Raw genomic sequence first — 26,429 nt, forward strand, 5'->3', positions numbered from 1 at the left:
ACCCACGGATTTGGCCAAAAACCGTCATGTCTCCGATTTGGCCCAAACTCACTCCAGAGGGAGAGAGTCGTCCACAGGGCACAGCGAGGTAGATGTGGGGAACCTGGACCCAAACGCTAGGTTGTGGCGACCAGACAAATTCGTTTGTGTTTGTGTAATTTCCTCCTCTCATTTCCGCCTGTTGGCGCCCGTTTTTCTACCCTGAGCAGTATCTAACTGGGATCCGCAAGAGCCCTGGTGGCCCTCTACCTGTAGCTGAGGTGGTGACCCAATCGGAACAAGTGGCCAAAATGACCCTCAATATTACTAAAGGGGTTAACCCACGGATTTGGTCAAAAACCGTCATGGGTCCCAGTGACCGTTGAAAACAATTTTAACATGGTACAATTCTCGACCACCATGACTGTAGATTAGTTTAAGTTGAATAGGAAAAGTCATTTTCATTTCGTCCTGAGTCAAAGTGAGCGTCGAAAATAATTTTAACATGGTCAAATTCTCGACCACCATGAAAGTAGATTAGCTTAAGTTGAATAGGAAAAGTCATGTTCATTTAGTCCTGAGTCACAGTGAGCTGTTGAGACAATTTTACCATAGTAAAATTCTCCACCACCATGACTGTATATTAGCTTAAGTTGAATGGGAAAAGTCATGTTCATTTCGTCCTGAGTCACAGTGAGCGTCAAAAATAATTTTAACATGGAAAAATTCTTGAGCACCATGACTGTATATTAGCTTAAGTTGAATAGGAAAAGTCATGTTCATTTCGTCCTCAGTTACAGTGAGCGTCGAAAATAATTTTACAATGGTAAAATTCTCGACCACCATGAGTGTAGATTAGCTTAAGTTGAATAGGGAAAGTCATGTTCATTTCGTCCTGAGTCACAGTGAGCGTCGAAAATAATTTTAACATTGTAAAATTCTCGACCACCATGACTGTAGATTGGCTTAATTTGAATAGAAAAAGTCATGTTCATTTCTTCCTGAGTCACAGTGAGCGTCGAAAATAATTTTAACATGGTAAAATTCTTGACCACCAGGACTGTAGATTAGCTTAAGTTGAATAGAAAAAGTCATGTTCATTTCGTCCTGAGTCACAATGAGCGTCGAAAATAATTTTAACGTGGTAAAATTCTCGACCACCATGACTGTAGATTAGCTTGAGTTGAATACGAAAAGTCATGTTCATTTCGACCTGAGTCACAGTAAGCGTGTAAAATAATTTTAATATGTTAAAATTCTTGACCACCATGACTGTAGATTAGCTTAAGTTGAATAGGAATAGTCTCGACCATCGTCGAGGTAAGCATGAGCAGCCTGAGTCCAAGGGCAGGTGACCAAATCGCTGAACTTCGGATTCCCCCTCCCCCCCAAATCCATGGGGGACCCCCTTGGAGATTTTTTGGATTTTGGGTCATTTTGGTCACCTCCACCGATTTACCCCAAATCACACCCACAGGTCCGGCAGGGCCTGGGATGCCCTCCAGTCCAATGGCACACCAGTCAGGCACACGGTATCCCTGCCAGAGGCATAAACGTCAAAAGGCCCAACTTTGGAGGGCTCTCACCGCCACACCCTTGGTCTCAGGATTCCGCTGTCTACGCTCATGTGCACCCTATCCCACACTCTACTTGTGGCGCAAGTTTGGACCAAATCGCTGACCTTCGGATTTCCCCCCAAAATCCATGGGGGACCCCCTTGGAGATTTTTTGGATTTTGGGTCATTTTGGTCACCTCCACCGATTTACCCCAAATCACACCCACAGGTCCGGCAGGGCCTGGGATGCCCTCCACTGCAATCCCACACCAGTCAGGCACACGGTATCCCTTTTAGAGGCATAAACGTCAAAAGGCCCAACTTTGGAGGGCTCTCACCGCCACACCCTTGGTCTCAGGATTCCGCTGTCTACGCTCATGTGCACCCTATCCCACACTCTACTTGTGGCGCAAGTTTGGACCAAATCGCTGACCTTCGGATTTCCCCCCAAAATCCATGGGGGACCCCCTTGGAGATTTTGTGGATTTTGGGTCATTCTGGTCACCTCCACCGATTTACCCGCTATGACACCCACAGGTCCGGCAGGGCCTGGGATGCCCTCCACTGCAATCCCACACCAGTCAGGCACACGGTATCCCTTTTAGAGGCATAAACGTCAAAAGGCTCAACTTTGGAGGGCTCTCACCGCCACACCCTTGGTCTCAGGATTCCGCTGTCTACGCTTATGTGCACCCTATCCCACACTGTACTTGTGGCGCAAGTTTGGACCAAATCGCTGACCTTCGGATTTCCCCCCAAAATCCATGGGGGACCCCCTTGGAGATTTTGTGGATTTTGGGTCATTTTGGTCACCTCCACCGATTTACCCCAAATCACACCCACAGGTCCGGCAGGGCCTGGGATGCCCTCCACTGCAATCCCACACCAGTCAGGCACACGGTATCCCTTTTAGAGGCATAAACGCCAAAAGGCCCAACTTTGGAGGGCTCTCACCGCCACACCCTTGGTCTCAGGATTCCGCTGTCTACGCTCATGTGCACCCTATCCCACACTCTACTTGTGGCGCAAGTTTGGACCAAATCGCTGACCTTCGGATTTCCCCCCAAAATCCATGGGGGACCCCCTTGGAGATTTTGTGGATTTTGGGTCATTTTGGTCACCTCCACCGATTTACCCCAAATCACACCCACAGGTCCGGCAGGGCCTAGGATGCCCTCCACTGCAATCCCACACCAGTCAGGCACACGGTATCCCCGCCAGAGGCATAAACGTCAAAAGGCCCAACTTTGGAGGGCTCTCACCGCCACACCCTTGGTCTCAGGATTCCGCTGTCTACGCTCATGTGCACCCTATCCCACACTCTACTTGTGGCGCAAGTTTGGACCAAATCGCTGACCTTCGGATTTCCCCCCAAAATCCATGGGGGACCCCCTTGGAGATTTTGTGGATTTTGGGTCATTTTGGTCACCTCCACCGATTTACCCCAAATCACACCCACAGGTCCGGCAGGGCCTGGGATGCCCTCCACTGCAATCTCACACCAGTCAGGCACACAGTATCCCCGCCAGAGGCATAAACGTCAAAAGGCCCAACTTTGGAGGGCTCTCACCGCCACACCCTTGGTCTCAGGATTCCGCTGTCTACGCTCATGTGCACCCTATCCCACACTGTACTTGTGGCGCAAGTTTGGACCAAATCGCTGACCTTCGGATTTCCCCCCAAAATCCATGGGGGACCCCCTTGGAGATTTTTTGGATTTTGGGTCATTTTGGTCACCTCCACCGATTTACCCGCTATCACACCCACAGGTCCGGCAGGGCCTGGGATGCCCTCCACTGCAATCCCACACCAGTCAGGCACACGGTATCCCTTTTAGAGGCATAAACGTCAAAAGGCCCAACTTTGGAGGGCTCTCACCGCCACACCCTTGGTCTCAGGATTCCGCTGTCTACGCTCATGTGCACCCTATCCCACACTGTACTTGTGGCGCAAGTTTGGACCAAATCGCTGACCTTCGGATTTCCCCCCAAAATCCATGGGGGACCCCCTTGGAGATTTTTTGGATTTTGGGTCATTTTGGTCACCTCCACCGATTTACCCCAAATCACACCCACAGGTCCGGCAGGGCCTGGGATGCCCTCCACTGCAATCTCACACCAGTCAGGCACACAGTATCCCCGCCAGAGGCATAAACGTCAAAAGGCCCAACTTTGGAGGGCTCTCACCGCCACACCCTTGGTCTCAGGATTCCGCTGTCTACGCCCATGTGCACCCTATCCCACACTCTACTTGTGGCGCAAGTTTGGACCAAATCGCTGACCTTCGAATTTCCCCCCAAAATCCATGGGGGACCCCCTTGGAGATTTTGTGGATTTTGGGTCATTTTGGTCACCTCCACCGATTTACCCCAAATCACACCCACAGGTCCGGCAGGGCCTGGGATGCCCTCCACTGCAATCCCACACCAGTCAGGCACACGGTATCCCCTCCAGAGGCATAAACGTCAAAAGGCCCAACTTTGGAGGGCTCTCACCGCCACACCCTTGGTCTCAGGATTCCGCTGTCTACGCTCATGTGCACCCTATCCCACACTCTACTTGTGGCGCAAGTTTGGACCAAATCGCTGACCTTCGGATTTCCCCCCAAAATCCATGGGGGAGAATCCCTTGGAGATTTTGTGGATTTTGGGACATTTTGGTCACCTCCACCGATTTACCCCAAATCACACCCACAGGTCCGGCAGGGCCTGGGATGCCCTCCACTGCAATCCCACACCAGTCAGGCACACGGTATCCCCGCCAGAGGCATAAACGTCAAAAGGCCCAACTTTGGAGGGCTCTCACCGCCACACCCTTGGTCTCAGGATTCCGCTGTCTACGCTCATGTGCACCCTATCTCACACTCTACTTGTGGCGCAAGTTTGGACCAAATCGCTGACCTTCGGATTTCCCCCCAAAATCCATGGAGATATTGTGGATTTTGGGTCATATTGGTCACCTCCACCGATTTACCCCAAATCACACCCACAGGTCCGGCAGGGCCTGGGATGCCCTCCACTGCAATCCCACACCAGTCAGGCACACGGTATCCCCGCCAGAGGCATAAACGTCAAAAGGCCCAACTTTGGAGGGCTCTCACCGCCACACCCTTGGTCTCAGGATTCCGCTGTCTACGCTCATGTGCACCCTATCCCACACTCTACTTGTGGCGCAAGTTTGGACCAAATCGCTGACCTTCGGATTTCCCCCCAAAATCCATGGGGGACCCCCTTGGAGATTTTGTGGATTTTGGGTCATTTTGGTCACCTCCACCGATTTACCCCAAATCACACCCACAGGTCCGGCAGGGCCTGGGATGCCCTCCACTGCAATCCCACACCAGTCAGGCACACGGTATCCCCTTCAGAGGCATAAACGTCAAAAATCCCAAATTTGGAGGGCTCTCACCGCCACACCCTTGGTCTCAGGATTCCGCTGTCTACGCTCATGTGCACCCTATCCCACACTCTACTTGTGGCGCAAGTTTGGACCAAATCAATGACCTTCGGATTTCCCCCCAAAATCCATGGGGGACCCCCTTGGAGATTTTGTGGATTTTGGGTCATTTTGGTCACCTCCACCGATTTACCCCAAATCACACCCACAGGTCCGGCAGGGCCTGGGATGCCCTCCACTGCAATCCCACACCAGTCAGGCACACGGTATCCCCGCCAGAGGCATAAACGTCAAAAGGCCCAACTTTGGAGGGCTCTCACCGCCACACCCTTGGTCTCAGGATTCCGCTGTCTACGCTCATGTGCACCCTATCCCACACTCTACTTGTGGCGCAAGTTTGGACCAAATCGCTGACCTTCGGATTTTCCCCCAAAATCCATGGGGGACCCCCTTGGAGATTTTGTGGATTTTGGGTCATATTGGTCACCTCCACCGATTTACCCCAAATCACACCCACAGGTCCGGCAGGGCCTGGGATGCCCTCCACTGCAATCCCACACCAGTCAGGCACACGGTATCCCCTCCAGAGGCATAAACGTCAAAAGGCCCAACTTTGGAGGGCTCTCACCGCCACACCCTTGGTCTCAGGATTCCGCTGTCTACGCTCATGTGCACCCTATCCCACACTCTACTTGTGGCGCAAGTTTGGACCAAATCGCTGACCTTCGGATTTCCCCCCAAAATCCATGGGGGACCCCCTTGGAGATTTTGTGGATTTTGGGTCATATTGGTCACCTCCATCGATTTACCCCAAATCACACCCACAGGTCCGGCAGGGCCTGGGATGCCCTCCACTGCAATCCCACACCAGTCAGGCACACGGTATCCCCTCCAGAGGCATAAACGTCAAAAGGCCCAACTTTGGAGGGCTCTCACCGCCACACCCTTGGTCTCAGGATTCCGCTGTCTACGCTCATGTGCACCCTATCCCACACTCTACTTGTGGCGCAAGTTTGGACCAAATCGCTGACCTTCGGATTTCCCCCCAAAATCCATGGGGGACCCCCTTGGAGATTTTGTGGATTTTGGGTCATTTTGGTCACCTCCACCGATTTACCCCAAATCACACCCACAGGTCCGGCAGGGCCTGGGATGCCCTCCACTGCAATCCCACACCAGTCAGGCACACGGTATCCCCTCCAGAGGCATAAACGTCAAAAGGCCCAACTTTGGAGGGCTCTCACCGCCACACCCTTGGTCTCAGGATTCCGCTGTCTACGCTCATGTGCACCCTATCCCACACTCTACTTGTGGCGCAAGTTTGGACCAAATCGCTGACCTTCGGATTTCCCCCCAAAATCCATGGGGGACCCCCTTGGAGATTTTGTGGATTTTGGGTCATTCTGGTCACCTCCACCGATTTACCCCAAATCACACCCACAGGTCCGGCAGGGCCTGGGATGCCCTCCACTGCAATCCCACACCAGTCAGGCACACGGTATCCCCTCCAGAGGCATAAACGTCAAAAGGCCCAACTTTGGAGGGCTCTCACCGCCACACCCTTGGTCTCAGGATTCCGCTGTCTACGCTCATGTGCACCCTTACCCACACTCTACTTGTGGCGCAAGTTTGGACCAAATGGCTGATTTTCGGATTTCCCCCCAAAATCCATGGGGCACCCCCTTGGAGATTTTGTGGATTTTGGGTCATTTTGGTCACCTCCACCGATTTACCCCAAATCACACCCACAGGTCCGGCAGGGCCTGGGATGCCCTCCACTGCAATCCCACACCAGTCAGGCACACGGTATCCCCGCCAGAGGCATAAACGTCAAAAGGCCCAACTTTGGAGGGCTCTCACCGCCACACCCTTGGTCTCAGGATTCCGCTGTCTACGCCCATGTGCACCCTATCCCACGCTCTACTTGTGGCGCAAGTTTGGACCAAATCGCTGACCTTCGGATTTCCCCCCAAAATCCATGGGGGACCCCCCCTTGGAGATTTTGTAGATTTTGGGGCATTCTGGTCACCTCCACCGATTTACCCCAAATCACACCCATAGGTCCGGCAGGGCCTGGGATGCCCTCCACTGCAATCGCACACCAGTCAGGCACACGGTATCCCCTCCAGAGGCATAAACGTCAAAAGGCCCAACTTTGGAGGGCTCTCACCGCCACACCCTTGGTCTCAGGATTCCGCTGTCTACGCTCATGTGCACCCTATCCCACACTCTACTTGTGGCGCAAGTTTGGACCAAATCGCTGACCTTCGGATTTCCCCCCAAAATCCATGGGGGACCCCCTTGGAGATTTTGTGGATTTTGGGTCATTTTGGTCACCTCCACCGATTTACCCCAAATCACACCCACAGGTCCGGCAGGGCCTAGGATGCCCTCCACTGCAATCCCACACCAGTCAGGCACACGGTATCCCCTCCAGAGGCATAAACGTCAAAAGGCCCAACTTTGGAGGGCTCTCACCGCCACACCCTTGGTCTCAGGATTCCGCTGTCTACGCTCATGTGCACCCTATCCCACACTCTACTTGGCCACTTGTCCCGATTGGGTCACCACCTCAGCTACAGGTCGAGGGCCACCAGGGCTCTTGCAGATCGCACTTAGATACTGCATGACTGTGACTCAGGACTAAATGAACATGACTTTTCCTATTCAACTTAAGCTAATCTACAGTCATGGTGGTCGAGAATTTTACCATGTTAAAATTATTTTTGACGTTCACTGTGACTCAGGACGAAATGAAAATGACTTTTACTATTCAACTTAAGCTCAGCTACAGTCATGGTGGTCTAGAATTTTGCCATAGTAAAAATGTCTCAACAGCCCAATGTGACTCAGGACGAAATGAACATGACTTTTCCTATTCAACTTAAGCTAATCTACAGTCATGGTGGTCGAGAATTTCACCATGTTAAAATTATTTTCGACGCTCACTCTGACTCAGGACGAAATGAACATGACTTTTCCTATTCAACTTAAGCCAATGTAATTCATGGTGGTCGAGAATTTTACCATGTTAAAATTATTTTCGACGCTCACTGTGACTCAGGACGAAATGAACATGACTTTTCCTATCCAAATGAAGCTGATCTACAGTCATGGTGTTCGAGAATTTTACCATGTTAAAATTATTTTCGACGCTCACTCTGACTCAGGACGAAATGAACATTACTTTTCCTATTCAACTTAAGCTAATCTACAGTCATGGTGGTCCAGAATTTTTTCATGTTAAAATTATTTTTGACGCTCACTATGACTCAGGACGAAATGAACATGACTTTTCCTATTCTCATGGTGGTCGAGAATTTTACCATGGTAAAATTGTTTTAACTTTTACCATGTTAAAATTATTTTCTACGCTCACTGTGACTCAGGACGAAATGAACATGACTTTTCCTATTCAACTTAAGCTAATCTACAGTCATGGTGGTCGAGAATTTTACCATGTTAAAATCATTTTCGACGTTTACTGTGACTCACGACGAAATGACCAAGACTTTTCCTGTTAAATTTAAGCTAATCTACACTCATGGTGGTCGATAATTTTACCATGTTAAAATTAATTTCGACGCTCACTCTGACTCAGGTCGAAATGAACATGACTTTTCTTATTCAACTTATCCTAATCTACAGTCATGATGGTCGAGAATTTTACCATGTTAAGATTAATTTAAACGCTCACTGTCACTCAGGTAGAAATGAACATGACCTTTCCTATTCACTTAAGCTAATCAACAGTACTATAGTAGTACTAGGAGTACTATAGTAGTACTAGAAGTATTATAGTTGTACTAGTAGTACTATAGTACTATTAGTACTCTAGTAGTACTAGAAGTACAACAGTAGTATTAGAAGTACGACAGTAGTACTAGAAGTACTGCAGTAGTACTATAGTAGTACTGGTAGTACTAAAGTAGTACTACAGTAGCATTACTACAGTACTACTATAGTACTACTTGTAGTACTAGAGTTACTAGTACTAGACTAGTATTAGAGTACGACTAGAGTACTACTATAGTAGTACTCGTAGTACTAAAGTACTAGTAGTACTGTAGTACTAGTGGTACTCTAGTAGTAGTAGTACTCTAGTAGTACTAGTACTCTAATAGTACTAGGAGTACAATAGTACTAGTAGTACTATAGTACTATTAGTACTCAAGTACTAGTAGTAACTGTTAGTACTAGGAGTACTCTAGTAGTAATAGTGGTACTCTAGTAGTACTACTATTACTCTAGTAATACTAGTAGTGTCTAGTAGAACTAGTAGTACTCTAGTAGTACTATTAGTACTCTAGTAGTACTAATAGTACTCTAGTAGTACTAGTAGTACTCTAGTAGTACTAGGAGTACTCTAGTAGTACTAGGAGTACTCTAGTAGTACTAGGAGTACTCTTGTTGTACTAGAAGTACTATAGTAGTAGTACTATAGTACAAGTAGTACTATAGTACTAGTAGTACTCTAGTACTAGTATCTTGTACTAGGAGTACTCTCGTAGTACTAGGAGTATTCTTGTAATACTAAGGTTACTCAAGTAGTACGAGGAGTACTCTAGTAGTACTAGGAGTAGTCTAGTAATACTAGGAGTACTCTAGTAGCACTAGGAGTACTCTAGTAGTACTAGTACTACTCTAGTATTACTAGTAGTACTCTAGTAGTTCTAATAGTACTAGTAGTACTCTAGTACTAGTAGTACTCTAGTATTAGTAGTACTCTAGTATTAGTAGTACTCTAGTACTAGTAGTACTCTAGTACTAGGAGTACTCTAGTAGTACTAGCAGTACTATAGTAATAATAGGAGTACTATAGTAGTACTATAGTAGTAGGACTAGAGTACTACTATAGTACTTGTAGTACTAAGGTACTAGTAGTACTGTAATACTAGTGGTACTCTAGTAGTAGTAGTACTCTAGTAATACTAGGAGTACTCTAATAGTACTAGGAGTACAATAGTACTAGTAGTACTCTAGTACTAATAGTACTCAAGTACTATTAGTAACTGGTAGTACTAGGAGTACTCTAGTAGTAATAGTAGTACTCTAGTAGTACTACTATTACTCTAGTAATACTAGTAGTGTCTAGTAGAACTAGTAGTACTCTAGTAGTACTATTAGTACTCTAGTAGTACTAATAGTACTCTAGTAGTACTAGGAGTACTCTAGTAGTACTAGGAGTACTCTAGTAGTACTAGGAATACTCTTGTTGTACTAGAAGTACTATAGTAGTAGTACTATAGTACAAGTAGTACTATAGTACTAGTAGTACTCTAGTACTAGTATCTTGTAGTACTAAGAGTACTCTCGTAGTACTAGGAGTATTCTTGTAGTACTAAGGTTACTCAAGTAGTACGAGGAGTACTCTAGTAGTACTAGGAGTAGTCTAGTAATACTAGGAGTACTTTAGTAGTACTAGTACTACTCTAGTATTACTAGTAGTAATCTAGTAGTTCTAATAGTACTAGTAGTACTCTAGTACTAGTAGTACTCTAGTATTAGTAGTACTCTAGTACTAGTAGTACTCTAGTATTAGTAGTACTCTAGTGCTAGTAGTACTCTAGTACTAGTAGTACTAGGAGTACTCTAGTAGTACTAGCAGTACTATAGTAATAATAGGAGTACTATAGTAGTACTAGGAGTACTAGTAGTACTAGTAGTACTCTAGTAGTACTAGTAGTACTCTATTAGTACTTGTAGTACTAAAAGCACTACAGTAGTACTAGAAGTACTAAAATAGTACTAATAGTACTACAGTAGTACTAATAGTACTACAGTAATACTAGTAATACTACAGTAGTTCTAGTATCATAACAGTACTACTATAGTATTACTGTGGAAGTACTGTTGTAGTACTATAGTACTACTATAGTATTACTAGAGTTACTAGTACTAGACTAGTATTAGAGTACTACTATAGTAGTAGTATAGTAGTTCTATAATAGTACTATAGTAGTACTAGGAGTACTTTAGTAGTTCTAGGAGTACTAGTAGTACTATAGTACTAGTAGTACTCTAATAGTACTAGTAGTACTCTAATAGTACTAGTAGTACTTATAGTACTAGTAGTACTTATAGTACTAGTAGTACTAGAAGTACAACAGTAGTATTAGTAGTACTACAGTAGTACTAATAGTACTTGTAGTACTAGTAGTACTAGAAGTACTACAGTAGCGTTATTAAAGTACTACTATAATAGTAACATAGTAGTACTAGTAGTAATAGAGTTACTAGAGTACCACAGGAGTACTACTCTAGTACTAGAGTTAGTACTACTAGAGTTAGTAGTACTAGTATTACTATAGTACTAGTAGTACTCTCGTACTAGTGGTACTCTAGAACTAGTAGTATTGTAGTAGTAGTAGGAATACTCTATTAGTATCAGGTGTACTAAAGTAGTACTAGTAATACTCTAGTAGTACTCTAATAGTAGTAGTAGTACTCTAGTAGTATTAGTAGTACTCTAGTAGTACTACTAGTACTCTAGTAGTACTAGTATAACTCTTATAGTACTAGGAGTACTCTAGTAGTACTTGGAGTACTATAGTAGTAGTAGAACTATAGTACTAGTAGGACTCTAGTACTAGTAGTACTCTAGTAGTACTAGGAGTGCTGTAGTAGTATTAGGAGTACTCTAGTAGTACTAGGAGTACTCTAGTAGTACTAGAAGTACTGTAGTAGTACTAGTATTCAAGTACTACTAGTACTCTGTTAGTACTGGTACTCTAGTAGTACTTTAGTATTACTAGTACTATAGTAATAGTAGTACTATAGTACTAGTAGTAGTAATTTAGTACTAGTAGTACTCTAGTCTTAGGAGTACGTCTTAGGAGTACTCTAGGAGTACTATAGTAGTACTAGGAGTACTATAGTAGTACTAGGAGTACTATAGTAGTACTTGGAGTACTATTGTATTACTAGAGGTACTATAGTACTAGGAGTACTATAGTAGTATAAAGAGTAGTACTAGGAGTACTAGTAGTACAAGTAATACTCTAGTAGTACATGTACTACAATTACTACAGTAGTACTAGAAGTACTACAGAGAGTACAGTACTAGAAGTACTACAGTAGTACTAGAAATACTACAGTAGAACTAGAAGTATTACAGTAGTACTAGAAATACTACAATAGTACTAGTAGTACTACAGTAGTACAAGTACTACAGTAGTACATTAGTATTACTACAGTACTACAGTAGTACTATACTAGTACTAGTAGAACTATAGTACTAGTGGTACTAGTAGTACTAAAGTGTGACAGTGAGCGTTTAAAATAATTTTAACATGGTAAAATTCTCGAGCACCATGACTGTAGATTAGCTTAAGTTGAATAGGAAAAGTCATATTCATGTTGTCCAAAGTTACAGTGAGTTGTCAACACAATTTCAACATGGTAAAATTCTCGATCATCATGACTGTAAAATAGCTTAAGTTGAATAGGAAAAGTTATGTTAATTTCGTCCTGAGTCACAGTGAGCTGTCGAGACCATTTTACCATGGTAAAATTCTCGACCACCATGACTGTAGATTAGATTAAGTTGAATAGGACAAGTCATGTCCATTTAGTCCTGAGTCACAGTGAGCGTCGAAAATGTTTTTAACATGGTAAAATTCTCGACCACCATGACTGTAGATTAGCTTAAGTTGAATAGGAAAAGTCATGTTCATTTCGTCCAGAGTCACGGTGAGCGTCCAAAATAATTTTAACATGGAAAAATTCTCGACCACCATGACTATTGATTAGCTTAGGTTGAATAGAAAAAGTCATGTTCATTTCGTCCTGAGACACAGTGAGCTTTCGAGACAATTTTACCATGGTAAAATTCTCGACCATCATGACTGTAGATTACTTTAAGTTGAATAGGAAAAGTCATGTTCATTTCGTCCTGAGTCACAGTGAGCGTTGAAAATAATTTTAACATGGTAAAATTCTCGACCACCTTGACTGTAGATTAGCATAAGTTGAACAGGAAAAGTCATGTTCATTTCGTCCTGAGCCACAGTGTGCTGTTGAGACAATTTTACCATGGTAAAATTCTCGACCATTATGACTGTAGATTAGCTTAAGTTGAATATTAAAAGTCATGTTCGTTTCGTCCTGAGTCACAATGAGCGTCGAAAATTATTTTAACATAGTAACATTCTCGACCACCATGACTGTAGATTAGCTCAAATTGAATAGGAAAAGTTGTTCATTTCGTCCTGAGTCACAGTGAGCGTCGAAAATAATTTTAACATGGTAAAATTCTCGACCACCATGACTGTAGATTAGCTTAAGTTGAATAGGAAAAGTCATGTTCATTTCGTCCTGAGTCACAGTGAGCTGTTGAGACAATTTTACCATGGTAAAATTCGCGACCACCATGACTGAATAGGAAAAGTCATGTTCATTTCGTCCTGAGTCACAGTGAGCGTCGAAAATAATTTTACCATGGTAAAATTCTCGACCACCATGACTGTAGATTAGCTTAAGTTGAATAAGAAAAGTTATGTTCATTTGATGTGAGTCACAGGGAGCGTCGGAAATAATTTCAACATGGTAAAATTCTCGACCACCATGATTGTAGATTAGCTTAAATTGAATAGGAAAAGTCATGTTCATTTCGTCCTGAGTCACAGTGAGCCCCGAAAATAATTCTAAGATGGTAAAATTCTCGACCACCATGACTGTATATTAAGTCTATGAATGGGAAACGTCATGTTCATTTCGTCCTGAGTCACATGGAACTGTGAAGACATTTTTACCATGGTAAAATATTCGACCACAATGACTGTAGATTAGCATAAGTTGAATAGGAAAAGTCATGTTCATTTTGACCTGAGTGACAGCGGTCGTTTAAGATAATTTTAAAATAGTAAAATTCTCGAGCACCATGACTGTAGATTAGCTTAAGTTGAATAGGAAAAATCATATTCATTTCGTCTTGAGTCACAGTGAGCTGTCGAGACAATTTTACAATGGTAAAATTCTCGACCACCATGACTGTAGATTAGATTAAGTTGAATAGGAAAAGTCATTTCCATTTAGTCCTGAGTCACAGTGAGCGTCGAAAATATTTTTAACATGATAAAATTCTCGACCACCATGACTGTAGATTAGCTTAAGTTGAATAGGAAAAGTCATGTTCATTTCGTCCTGAGTCACGGTGAGCGTCCAAAATAATTTTAACATGGCAAAATTCTCGACCACCATGACTGTAGATTAGCTTAAGTTGAATAGGAAAAGTCATGTTCATTTAGTCCTGAGTCACAGTGAGCTGTTGAGACAATTTTACCATGGTAAAATTCTCGACCACCATGACTGTAGATTAGCTTAAGTTGAATAGGAAAAGTCATGTTCATTTCGTCCTGAGTCACAGTAAGCGTGTAAAATAATTTTAATATGTTAAAATTCTTGACCACCATGACTGTAGATTAGCTTAAGTTGAATAGGAAAAGTCTTGACCATCGTCGAGGTAAGCATGAGCAGCCTGAGTTCAAGGGCGTGGCAGTGGCACCCCTCCAAATTTGGGCCTTTTCACCCAGTAATCACCGTTTGCCCTCTGGCACCCATACCGTTGGATTAACCCCATGAATTTAGCCGAAAATTCGGAGGTCACCGATTTGGTCCAAACTTGCCTCACAGGGAGAGAGTCGGTCAAAGTGCACAACAAGGTAAGTATGAGCAGCCTGAGTCCAAGGGTGTGGTAGTGGCACTCCTCCAAATGTGGGCCTTTTCACCCAGTAATCACCTTTTGGCCTCTGGCACCCATACCGTTGGCCTGAGTGGTGTCAAATTGGACTCCACGGCAGTCCTAGCCGCCCTCGACCTGTGGGTCAGATGGCGGGTAAATCGGATCAAGTGACCAAAATGACCCAAAATCCAAAAAAATCTCGAAGGATTAACCCCATGAATTTAGCCGAAAATTCGAAGGTCACCGATTTGGTCCAAACTTGCCCCACAGAGAGAAAGTAGGTCAAAGTGCACAGCAAGATAAGCATGAGCAGCCTGAGTCCAAGGGCGTGGCAGTGGTATCCTTCCAAATTTGGGCCTTTTCACCCAGTAATCACCTTTTGGCCTCTGGCACCCATACCGTTGGCCTGAGTGGTGTCAAATTGGATTTCATGGCAGTCCTGGCCGTCCTCGACCTGTGGGTCAGATGGCGGGTAAATCGGAGCAAGTCACCACAACGACCCAATATCCAAAAAAATCTCAAAGGATTTTAACCTTATGAATTTTGCCGGAAATCCGAAGGTGACTGATTTGATCCAAACGTGCCCCACAGGGAGAGAGTCGGACACAGTGCACAGTAAGGTAGACATGAGCAGTTTGAGCCCAAGGGCGTGACGGTGGGACCCCTCCAAATTTGGGCCTTTTCACCCAGTATTCACTTATGGGCCTCTGGCACCCATACAGTTAGCCTGAGTGGTGTCAAATTAGACTCCGCGGCAGCCCTGGCAGCCCTCAGTAATTAACTCAGTATGTCTTTATCTATATACCAAGTGGCTTCTTCCCCTTTGTAAGAGGGATAGCCATACAAGGCATGTACCCGCATTCATCCATCCCATGTGCCCAAACCATCACAGTATTCTTTTATCAGCACTATCTGCCAGCTCCCTTTCCACCCCAGCTATCCTCCTCACCTCCTCATTTCTCACTCTATCCATCTTGTATCACCTATCATACTTCCAAAATGCTTCATCTCAAATTTCTTTTTGTTTCCTTTAAATTCCAAGTAGCCCCCATAGAGTGTCATATGTACAAGCTCCTCTTTTATACAGTTCTGTCTTTGCATCCATCCCCAGGTACCCATTTTTTATGACACTTTTCATCCTTCACTATACAGTTTACCTCCACCTCCTTCCTCCATTCCCTGCCACAAGTGACACAAAATATTTAAAACTATCCACCTCCTCTAACCTCTCTTCTTTAAGAGAGCTTACTGCCATCCTCACCCCTTTGTATATCTCATCTCCTTGCTTTCACCTACATTTACTTTCAAGTCTCTCGTATCATATACCAGCAAACAACTGGCTTACCCACCCCACATCTGTTCTCCTTAACCATCTACTTCCCATACCACACCATCCAGGTACACATTAAACAGTCATGGCAACATGAAACAACTCAGTTGCAATCCCACCTTCACCTAACACCACCCACTCTCACCACATCCAACCCTAACACAAGTTCTACTACTCACGGAAAAGCTTTTGACTGTCCCTAACATCTTTCCCCCTAGCATATATGTGTGCAAAACTTCCCACAGTGCTTTCCTGTCACCCCTGTCATATACATACATACATACATACATACATACATATACCAAGACTTTTCCCCCTTACAAAGGGGGTAGCCAAAAAGAAAAAGGCATAAAATCATTCCCACCCATTCCATCCCTGAATACACTCCACACCCCTCCACCCTCCCTCTTATCTTAGCACCTCCTGAATGACGGGTCATCCCTGCACCTTGTCCACTGCCCTGGGTCAGAAGCAGTGTCGCAAGACACAGCACATCCACAGCAAGGCCGCTTCATTAAATCGGCGACCCCCCTCTCCGTCCCCCCATTGCATAAAATGAGAGGACGGGGAGAAATCCCTTCGGGCTGCGTCAAATTTTGCTCACACATACTACCTCACCCCCCATCCACCCGCCCATTCCACCTCATGCTATCACAACATCATCCATATACAACCACTCTCCATTCACCCCTGTCTTCTGTCCTCTCCCGTCGTTCCTCAACAGACATTCCCCTCTTCCCCAAAGCCCCCTTCACCCCATCCATCCACCTCATCCTAGGACGCCCCCTCATGTTTACTCCCTCCACATCTGCCTTCCACACCTCTTTTACTGGTCTTTCTTCACTCATTCTTTCAATGTGTCCAAACCATCCTAACATTCTTTCATCAACCCTATCTCCCAGCTCCCTTTCCACCCCCGTTCTCCTCCTCACCTCCTCATTTCTCACTCTATCTAGCCTAGTAACCCTTCTCTAAATTCATAAAGGCTAAAAAAGATCCTTACCTTAAGCCAAAAACTTCTCTCAAATCTGTCTTACCATTCCTAAATCCACTCTGTTCCTCACCATTTACTCTCCCTATGCCTTTTTAACTAACCTCAACAAAATGATCCCTTTAAAACTACTACATTCACATCTACCCCCTTTTCATTTTCCTTTGAGAAATCAAAACTGTGTAAATAAATCCAGAGAGTGAGTCATATCTACCATCGCCATATTCAGGAGCTTTGAGGGGGATTGAACCCAGACAAACTCACAAACCCAGACATGTAGATACATATACAAAATCCACACTCTGTTTCAGTTGCAGCTTCTCCACCAGCCAGCCAGCCAGCCTCCCTCCCTTCTTCCTTCTATTCCTCTTCCACCAGCCAAACAGCGACCTCTTCTCCTGTTCCTCCACTACCCAGGCACCAGCTGTTCCACCTCCTTCACTAACCAGGCACCGGCTGCTCCACCTCTGTTAACCAGGCAGCTACTGCTGCTGCTCCTCCTACTCTACTACCCAGGAACCGGCTGCTCCACCTCCACTACCCAAGTACCAGCTGTTCCACCACTATCCAGGCAGCTGTTCCACCTGTTCATTTAGTACTGACTCACAGTGAGCTGTTGAGACATTTTTACCATGGTAAAATTCTCGACCACCATGCCTGTAGATTAGCTTAAGTTGAATAGGAAAAGTCATGTTCATTTCGTCCTGAGTCACATTGAGCGTCGAAAATTATTATAACATGGTAAAATTCTCGACCACCATGACTGTAGATTACCTTAAGATGAATAGGAAAAGTCATGTTCATTTCGACCTAAGTCACAGTGAGCGTAGAAATTAATTTCAACATGGTAAAATTCTCGACCATCATGACTGTAGATTAGCTTAATTTGAATAGGAAATGTCATGTCTATTTTGATCTGAGTCACAGTGAGCGTTGAAATTAATTTTAACATGGTAAAATTCTCGACCGCCATGATTGTAGATTAGCTTAAGTTGAATAGGAAAAGTCATGTTCATTTCGACATGAGTCAAAGTGAGCGTTGAAATTAGTTTTAACATGGTAATATTCTCGACCATCATGACTGTAGATTATCTTAAGTTGAATAGGAAATATCATGTCCATTTCGAGCTGAGTCACAGTGAGCGTTGAAATAAATTTTAACATGGTAAAGTTTTCGACCATCATGACTGTAGATTAGCTTAAGTTGAATAGTAAAAGTCATGTTCATTTCGTCTTGGGTGACAATGAGCGTTGAAATTAATTTTAACATGGTAAAATTCTGGACCATCATGACTGTAGATTAGCTTAACTTGAATAGGAAAAGTCATGTTCATTTCCACCTGAGTCACAGTGATCGTCGAAAATAATTTTAACATGATAAAATTGTCGACCATCATAACTGTTCATTTCGACCTGAGTCACAGTGAGCCGTTGAGACAATTTTACCATGGTAAAATTCTCGACCACCATGCCTGTAGATTAGCTTAAGTTGAATAGGAAAAGTCATATTCATTTTGTCCTTAGTCACAGAGAGCGTCGAAATAAGTTTTAACATGGTCAGCTTAAGTTGAATAGGAAAAGTCATGTTCATTTCGTTCTTAGTCACAGTGAGCTGACAAGACAATTTTACCATAGTAAAATTCTCGACAACCATGACTGTAGATTAGCTTAAGTTGAATAGGAAAAGACATGTTAATTTCGTCCTGAGTCACGGTGAGCGTCCAAAATAATTTTAACATGGTAAAATTCTCGACCACCATGACTGTAGATTAGCTTAAGTTGAATAGGAAAAGTCATGTTCATTTCGTCCTGAGTCACAGTGAGCGTTGAAGTTAGTTTTACCATGGTAAAATTCTCGACCATCATGACTGTAGATTAGCTTAAGTTGAATAGGAAAGGTCATGTTCATTTCGACCTGAGTGAGAGTGAGCGTTGAAATCAATTTTAACATTGTAAAATTCTCGACCATCATGACTGTAGATTAGCATAAGTTGAATAGGAAAAGTCATGTTCATTTCGACCTGAGTCACAGTGAGCGTCGAAAATAATTTTAACATGGTAAAATTCTCGACCACCATGACTGTAGATTAGCTTAAGTTGAGTAGGAAAAGTCACGTTCATTTCGTCCTGAGTCACAGTGAGCGTCGAAAATAATTTTAACATGGTAAAATTCTCGACCACCATGACTGTAGATTAGGTTAAGTTGAATGGGAAAAGTCATGTTAATTTCGTCCTGAGTCACAGTGAGCTGTGAAGACATTTTTACCATGGTAAAATTCTCGACCACCATGACTGTAGATTAGCTTAAGTTGAATAGGAAAAGTCATGTTCATTTCGACCTGAGTGACAGTGAGCGTTTAAAATAATTTTAACATGGTAAAATTCTCGACCACCATGACTGTAGATTAGCCTAAGTTGAATAGGAAAAGTCATATTCATTTCGTCCTAAGTCACAGTGAGCTGTCAACACAATTTCAACAGTTCTGCTCGAGCTTTCTCTATAGCTGCTTTTTCCTTTTTAAATGACTTACATTCTTTATATCTAGCACTATGATTTCCCTTACAATTTATACATAATGTAGGATTAGAACAATCATCTTCATGTTTTTGTAATGAACAGGTTGCACATAGCTGATCATTTGTGCATACCTTTGATGAGTGACCATAGCCAAAACACTTGAAGCATTGTAGTGGTCTATGCTTAAAAGTTCTGACATGAAATCTTTCTCTGTCAATGTATATATATTCTGGAATTTGATAATTTTTAAATGTAAAAATAATCATTTTTGAATTTTGGTACCTTGAAAAATGTCCAAATTTTATCATCACACATTTCAAGAAGTTCCACATCAGACAGGTCATATAAATCTTGACTGAAAACTACTCCCTTGGTATAACTAAAATTATAGTGTGGTTTGACCTCTTTTATTATATGTGTGGTTTCTCCTTTGAATACTGGGTAAAAAGGCCCAAGTATGGACGGGTGCCAGAGCCACACCCTTTGGCTAAAGCTGTTCATGTCTACCTTCCTTTGTACTTTGTCCGACTCTCTACCTGTGAGGCAAGTTTGGACCAAATCGGTCACATTCGGATTTTGGGCAAAATTCGTATGGTTTCTCCTTTGAGATTTTTTGAATTTTGGGTCATATTGGTCACCTGCTCAGATTTACCCGCCATATCACCGGTCGAGGGCGTCCACGGCTGCCGTGGAGTCTAATTTGACACCACTCAGGGATACGGTATGGGTGCCACAGGCCCATAAGTGAATACTGGGTGAAAAGGCCCAAGTTTGGAGGGGTGCTATCGCCACGCCCTTAGGCTAAGGCTGTTCATGTCCACCTTCATTTGTACTTTGTCCGACTCTCTGCCTGTGAGGCAAGTTTGGACCAAATCGGTCACCTTCGGATTTTGGGCAAAATTCGTATGGTTTCTTCTTTGAGATTTTTTGGATTTTGGGTCATTATGGTCACCTGCTCAGATTTACCAGCCATATCACCAACAGGTCGAGGGCGTCCACGGCTGCCGTGGAGTCCAATTTGACACCACTCAGAGATACGGTATGGGTGCCACAGGCCAAAAAGTGAATACTGGGTGAATAGGTCCAAGTTTGGAGGGGTGCCACCGCCACGCCCTTGAGCTAAGGCTGTTCATGTCTACCTTGTTTTGTACTTTGTCCGACTCTCTACCTGTGAGGCAAGTTTGGACCAAATCGTTCATCTTTGAGGTTTTTTGGATTTTGGGTCATTTTGGTCACGTGCTCAGATTTACCGCCATATCACCCACAGGTCGAGGGCGTCCAAGGGTGCCGTGGAACCCAATTTGACACCACTCAGGGATACGATATGGGTGCATTTCTTTCTGAGTCACAGTGAGCTGTCGAGACAATTTTACCATGGTAAAATTCTCGACCCTCATGACTGTGGATTAGCTTAAGTTGAATAGGAAAAGTCATGTTCATTTTGACGTGAGTCAAAGTGAGCGTCGAAGATACTTTTAACATGGTAAAATTCTCGACCACCATGACTGTAGATTAGCTTAAGTTGAATGGGACAAGTCATGTTCATTTCGTCCTGAGTGACAGTGAGCTGTTGAGACAATTTTACCTCGGTAAAATTCTCGACCATCATTACTGTAGATTAGCTTAAGTTGAATAGGAAAAGTTATGTTCATTTCGTCCTGAGACACAGTGAGCTTTCGAGACAATTTTACCATTGTAAAATTCTCGACCATCATGACTGTAGATTACTTTAAGTTGAATAGGAAAAGTCATGTTCATTTCGTCCTGAGTCACAGTGAGCGTTGAAAATAATTTTAACATGGTAAAATTCTCGACCACCTTGACTGTAGATTAGCTTAAGTTGAATAGGAAAAGTCATGTTCATTTCGTCCTGAGTCACAGTGAGCTGTTGAGACAATTTTACCATGGTAAAATTCTCGACCACCATGACTCTAGATTAGCTTAAATTGAATAGGAAAAGTCATGTTCATTTCGTCCTGAGTCACAGTGAGCGTCGAAAACAAATTTAACATGGTAAAATTCTCGACCACCATGACTGTAGATTAGCTTAAGTTGAATAAGATAAGTCATGTTCATTTCGTCCTGAGTCACAGTGACCGTCGAAAATAATTTTAACATGGTAAAATTCTCGACCACCATGGAATTTTTTTGGAAATCCGAAGGTCAGCGATTTGGTCCAAACTTGCGCCACAAGTAGAGAGTGGGCCAGGGTGCACATGACCGTAGACCGCGGAATCCTGAGACCAAGGGTGTGGCCGTCAGAGCCATCCAAAGTTGCGCCAAATGACGTTGATGCCCCTAAAAGGGATACCGTGCGCCTGACTGGTGTGGGATTGCAGTGGAGGGCATCCCAGGCCTTGCCGGACCTGTGGGTGTCATAGCGGGGAAATCGGTCGAGGTGACCAAAATGACCCAAAACCCCAAAAAACTCCAAGGGGGTCCCCCATGGAATTTTTGGGGAAATCCGAAGGTCAGCGATTTGGTCCAAACTTGCGCCACAAGTAGAGAGTGGGCCAGGGTGCACATGACCGTAGACCGCGGAATCCTGAGACCAAGGGTGTGGCCGTCAGAGCCATCCAAAGTTGCGCCAAATGACGTTGATGCCCCTAAAAGGGATACCGTGCGCCTGACTGGTGTGGGATTGCAGTGGAGGGCATCCCAGGCCTTGCCGGACCTGTGGGTGTCATAGCGGGGAAATCGGTCGAGGTGACCAAAATGACCCAAAACCCCAAAAAAATCCCCATGGAATTTTTGGGGAAATCCGAAGGTCAGCGATTTGGTCCAAACTTGCGCCACAAGTAGAGAGTGGGCCAGGGTGCACATGACCGTAGACCGCGGAATCCTGAGACCAAGGGTGTGGCCGTCACAGCCATCCAAAGTTGCGCCAAATGACGTTGATGCCCCTAAAAGGGATACCGTGCGCCTGACTGGTGTGGGATTGCAGTGGAGGGCATCCCAGGCCTTGCCGGACCTGTGGGTGTCATAGCGGGGAAATCGGTCGAGGTGACCAAAATGACCCAAAACCCCAAAAAACTCCAAGGGGGTCCCCCATGGAATTTTTGGGGAAATCCGAAGGTCAGCGATTTGGTCCAAACTTGCGCCACAAGTAGAGAGTGGGCCAGGGTGCACATGACCGTAGACCGCGGAATCCTGAGACCAAGGGTGTGGCCGTCAGAGCCATCCAAAGTTGCGCCAAATGACGTTGATGCCCCTAAAAGGGATACCGTGCGCCTGACTGGTGTGGGATTGCAGTGGAGGGCATCCCAGGCCTTGCCGGACCTGTGGGTGTCATAGCGGGGAAATCGGTCGAGGTGACCAAAATGACCCAAAACCCCAAAAAACTCCAAGGGGGTCCCCCATGGAATTTTTGGGGAAATCCGAAGGTCAGCGATTTGGTCCAAACTTGCGCCACAAGTAGAGAGTGGGCCAGGGTGCACATGACCGTAGACCGCGGAATCCTGAGACCAAGGGTGTGGCCGTCAGAGCCATCCAAAGTTGCGCCAAATGACGTTGATGCCCCTAAAAGGGATACCGTGCGCCTGACTGGTGTGGGATTGCAGTGGAGGGCATCCCAGGCCTTGCCGGACCTGTGGGTGTCATAGCGGGGAAATCGGTCGAGGTGACCAAAATGACCCAAAACCCCAAAAAACTCCAAGGGGGTCCCCCATGGAATTTTTGGGGAAATCCGAAGGTCAGCGATTTGGTCCAAACTTGCGCCACAAGTAGAAAGTGGGCCAGGGTGCACATGACCGTAGACCGCGGAATCCTGAGACCAAGGGTGTGGCCGTCAGAGCCATCCAAATTTGCGCCAAATGACGTTGATGCCCCTAAAAGGGATACCGTGCACCTGACTGGTGAGGGATTGCAGTGGAGGGCATCCCAGGCCTTGCCGGACCTGTGGGTGTCATAGCGGGGAAATCGGTCGGGGTGACCAAAATGACCCAAAACCCCAAAAAACTCCAAGGGGGTCCCCCATGGAATTTTTGGGGAAATCCGAAGGTCAGCGATTTGGTCCAAACTTGCGCCACAAGTAGAGAGTGTGCCAGGGTGCACATGACCGTAGACTGCGGAATCCTGACACCAAGGGTGTGGCCGTCAGAGCCATCCAAAGTTGCGCCAAATGACGCAGCAGGAGACCAAAATGACGCAGCAGCAGACCAAAATGGCTAAAAACGAAAAAATATCAAATGGACCCAATAAATCTAGTCGAAAATCCGAAGGTGACCGATTTTGCCCAAACTTACCCAAAAGGGAGAGAGTCGGGCAAGGTAGACGCGAGGATCCTGGGCCAAAGGACGTAGCGGTGGCGGCCCTCCTATCTTGGGCATTTTTCCCCACTTTTCACTTCTGGGCCTCTGGCGCCCGTACTGTTGGCCTGAGCCGTGGCCAATTGCACTCCACATCAGCCCAGATGTGGGTGAGATGGCGAGGAAATCGGAGCAGGTGACCAATATGGCCGAAATTCGGAAAAAAAAATAATCTCATGACTTCTATCAACATTTCGAAAGTAACCGATTTGGCCTAAACTTACTCCACACTGAGATAGTCAGGCACAGTCAACAGCGACGTAGACGCGAGGAGCTTGGGCCCAAATCCTTGCTGTGGAACCCCTCCAAACTTTGGCCTTTTCCCCCACTTTTCACTTGACGGCCTCTGGCGCCCGTACTATTGGTCTGAGTGGTGTCCAAGTGCACTCCACAGCAGACCTGGCCGCCCTTGACCTGTTGGTGATAAAGTGATTTGGCCAAAACTTACCCCACAATGAGAGAGCACAGTCCACGGCGAAGTAGACGCGGGGAGCCTGGACCTAAGAGCGTTGTTTTAGCGCCCCTCCAAACTTTGGCCTTTTCCCCCGCCCATCACTTTTGGGCCTCTAGCGCCCGTACTGTTGGGCTGAGCGGTGTCCAAATGCTCTCCACGGCAATTCTGACTGCCCTCGACTTGTCGGTGAGATGGCGGGTAAATCGGAGCAGGAGACCAAAATGGCGAAAAACCGAAAAAATCTCAAGGGAACCAATGAATTTTGTCAAAATCCGAAGATGACCGATTTAGTTCAAACCAACCCCACAGGTAGGGAGTTGAGCACAATGCACGGCAAGGTAGACGCGAGGAACCTGGGCCCTAGAGCGTGGTGATGGCACCCCTCCAAACTTTGGCCTTTTTTCCCACTTATCAGTTTTGGGCCTCTGGTGCTCGTAATGTTGGCCTGAGCGGTGTCCAAATGCACTCCACAGCAACCCTGGCCACCCTCTACCTATGAGATGGCGGATAAATCGGAGGAGACCAACATGGCAAAAAATCAAAAATATATCAATACCCAATGAATTTTGTCGAAAATACGAAGTTTACCGAATTGGCCCAAACATGCCTCACAGGGAGAGAGTCGGGCACAGTGAACGGTGAGTTAGACGCGAGGAGCCTGGTCTCAAGGGCGTGGCGGTGGCTTCCCTCCAAACTTTGCCCTTTTTCCTCACTTCTCACTTTTGGGCCTTTGGCGCCCGTACCGTTGGGCTGAGCGGTGTCCAATTACACTCCGCAGCAGCCCTGGCCACCGTCGACCTGTGGGAGAGATGGCGGGTAATTCGGAGCAGGAGAACTCATGAATTTTCCCGTAAATCCGAAGGTCTCCGCTTTGGCCAAAACTTACCCCACAGTGAGAGAGTCGGGCACATTGCACGGCAAGGTAGACGCTAGGAGGTTGGGCCCAAGGGCCTACCTAACCAACAGTCTAACCCCCAACCGCCTAAACCCCAAACCCCTAAACCCCAACCCTCAAACACAAACACTCCAATTCCCAACCCACAACCCCGAAACCTCACATCCCCCAACACTCAAAACACCAAACCCAACACTCCAACCCTAAATCCCCCAAACCCCGCAAACCCACAACCTCTCCCCAAAAAACACTTCAAACCCACAACCCTAGCCCCACAAACCCCAATCCTAACAATCCAACCACCACCCCGAAACCCCAAACCTTCAAACCCCAAAACTTCAAACACCCAAGCACAAAACCCCAATCCACCAAACCAAAAACCCGCAACCCTCCAAACTCCCAACCTCCAGCCCAGGCAAACCCCAAAACCCAACCCAAAAAAAACAACAACACTCCAACCCCCAACTCTCCAAACCCACAACCCCTAACACTCCAAGACCCTAAAACCCAACCTCCCAAACCCCTAACTCCCAAACCACAACACTCCAAACTTCCAACCCCGAAACCCCGAAACCCCCAATCCCAGCTAACCCCCAATCACGAAACTCCCAACACTTCAACCTCAACCCCCAATGTTGCAAACCCAACCCCCAAACTACCAACACTCCAACCAACCCCCAAAGCCCCAACCCTAAACCCCAAACCCACAAACCCTAGCCCCAACACTCGAAATCCCAACCCCAAGACCCCAACCCACCAAACTCCAACCCCAAACCTGTAACACTCCAACCTGTAACCTCGCCAAACCTCCAACCATAATTCTAAAACCCCAACACTCCAACCTCAAACCCCCAACCCTCAAAACCCCCGGCAGCCCATACCCCAACACTAGAACCCCCATAACCCAACCTTCCAAACCCTCAACCCCCCTAACCCCAACCCACAAGACTCCAAACTTCCAACCCCCAAAACCTAACCTTCCAAATCCCCTAAACCCTCAACCTCCCAAACCTCCAACATTCCAAACCCCACCCCTAAACCCAAACACCCCAAACCCCCGGCATCCCAAAACCCTAACCCCTTTAAGTTCACAATCCCTCAACACAATCCCCTAATACTCCAACCCCAAAACCTAACCACCAGACTCTCAATTCCCAACCCCATCACTCCAACCCTTAAACCCCCAATACTCCAACTTCCCCAAATCCATGAACCCCAACCCCCAACACATCAAACCACCAACCCCAACCCCTAACCCACAACTCCCCAATCCCCTGTAAGCTGTGTTACTCTACATTAGAATTGGCGATGAAAGAAATTCA

This window comes from Oratosquilla oratoria, chromosome 44, assembly GCF_046742065.1.
Source record: "Oratosquilla oratoria isolate Oo_2021 chromosome 44, ASM4674206v1, whole genome shotgun sequence".
Lineage (NCBI taxonomy): Eukaryota > Metazoa > Arthropoda > Malacostraca > Stomatopoda > Squillidae > Oratosquilla > Oratosquilla oratoria.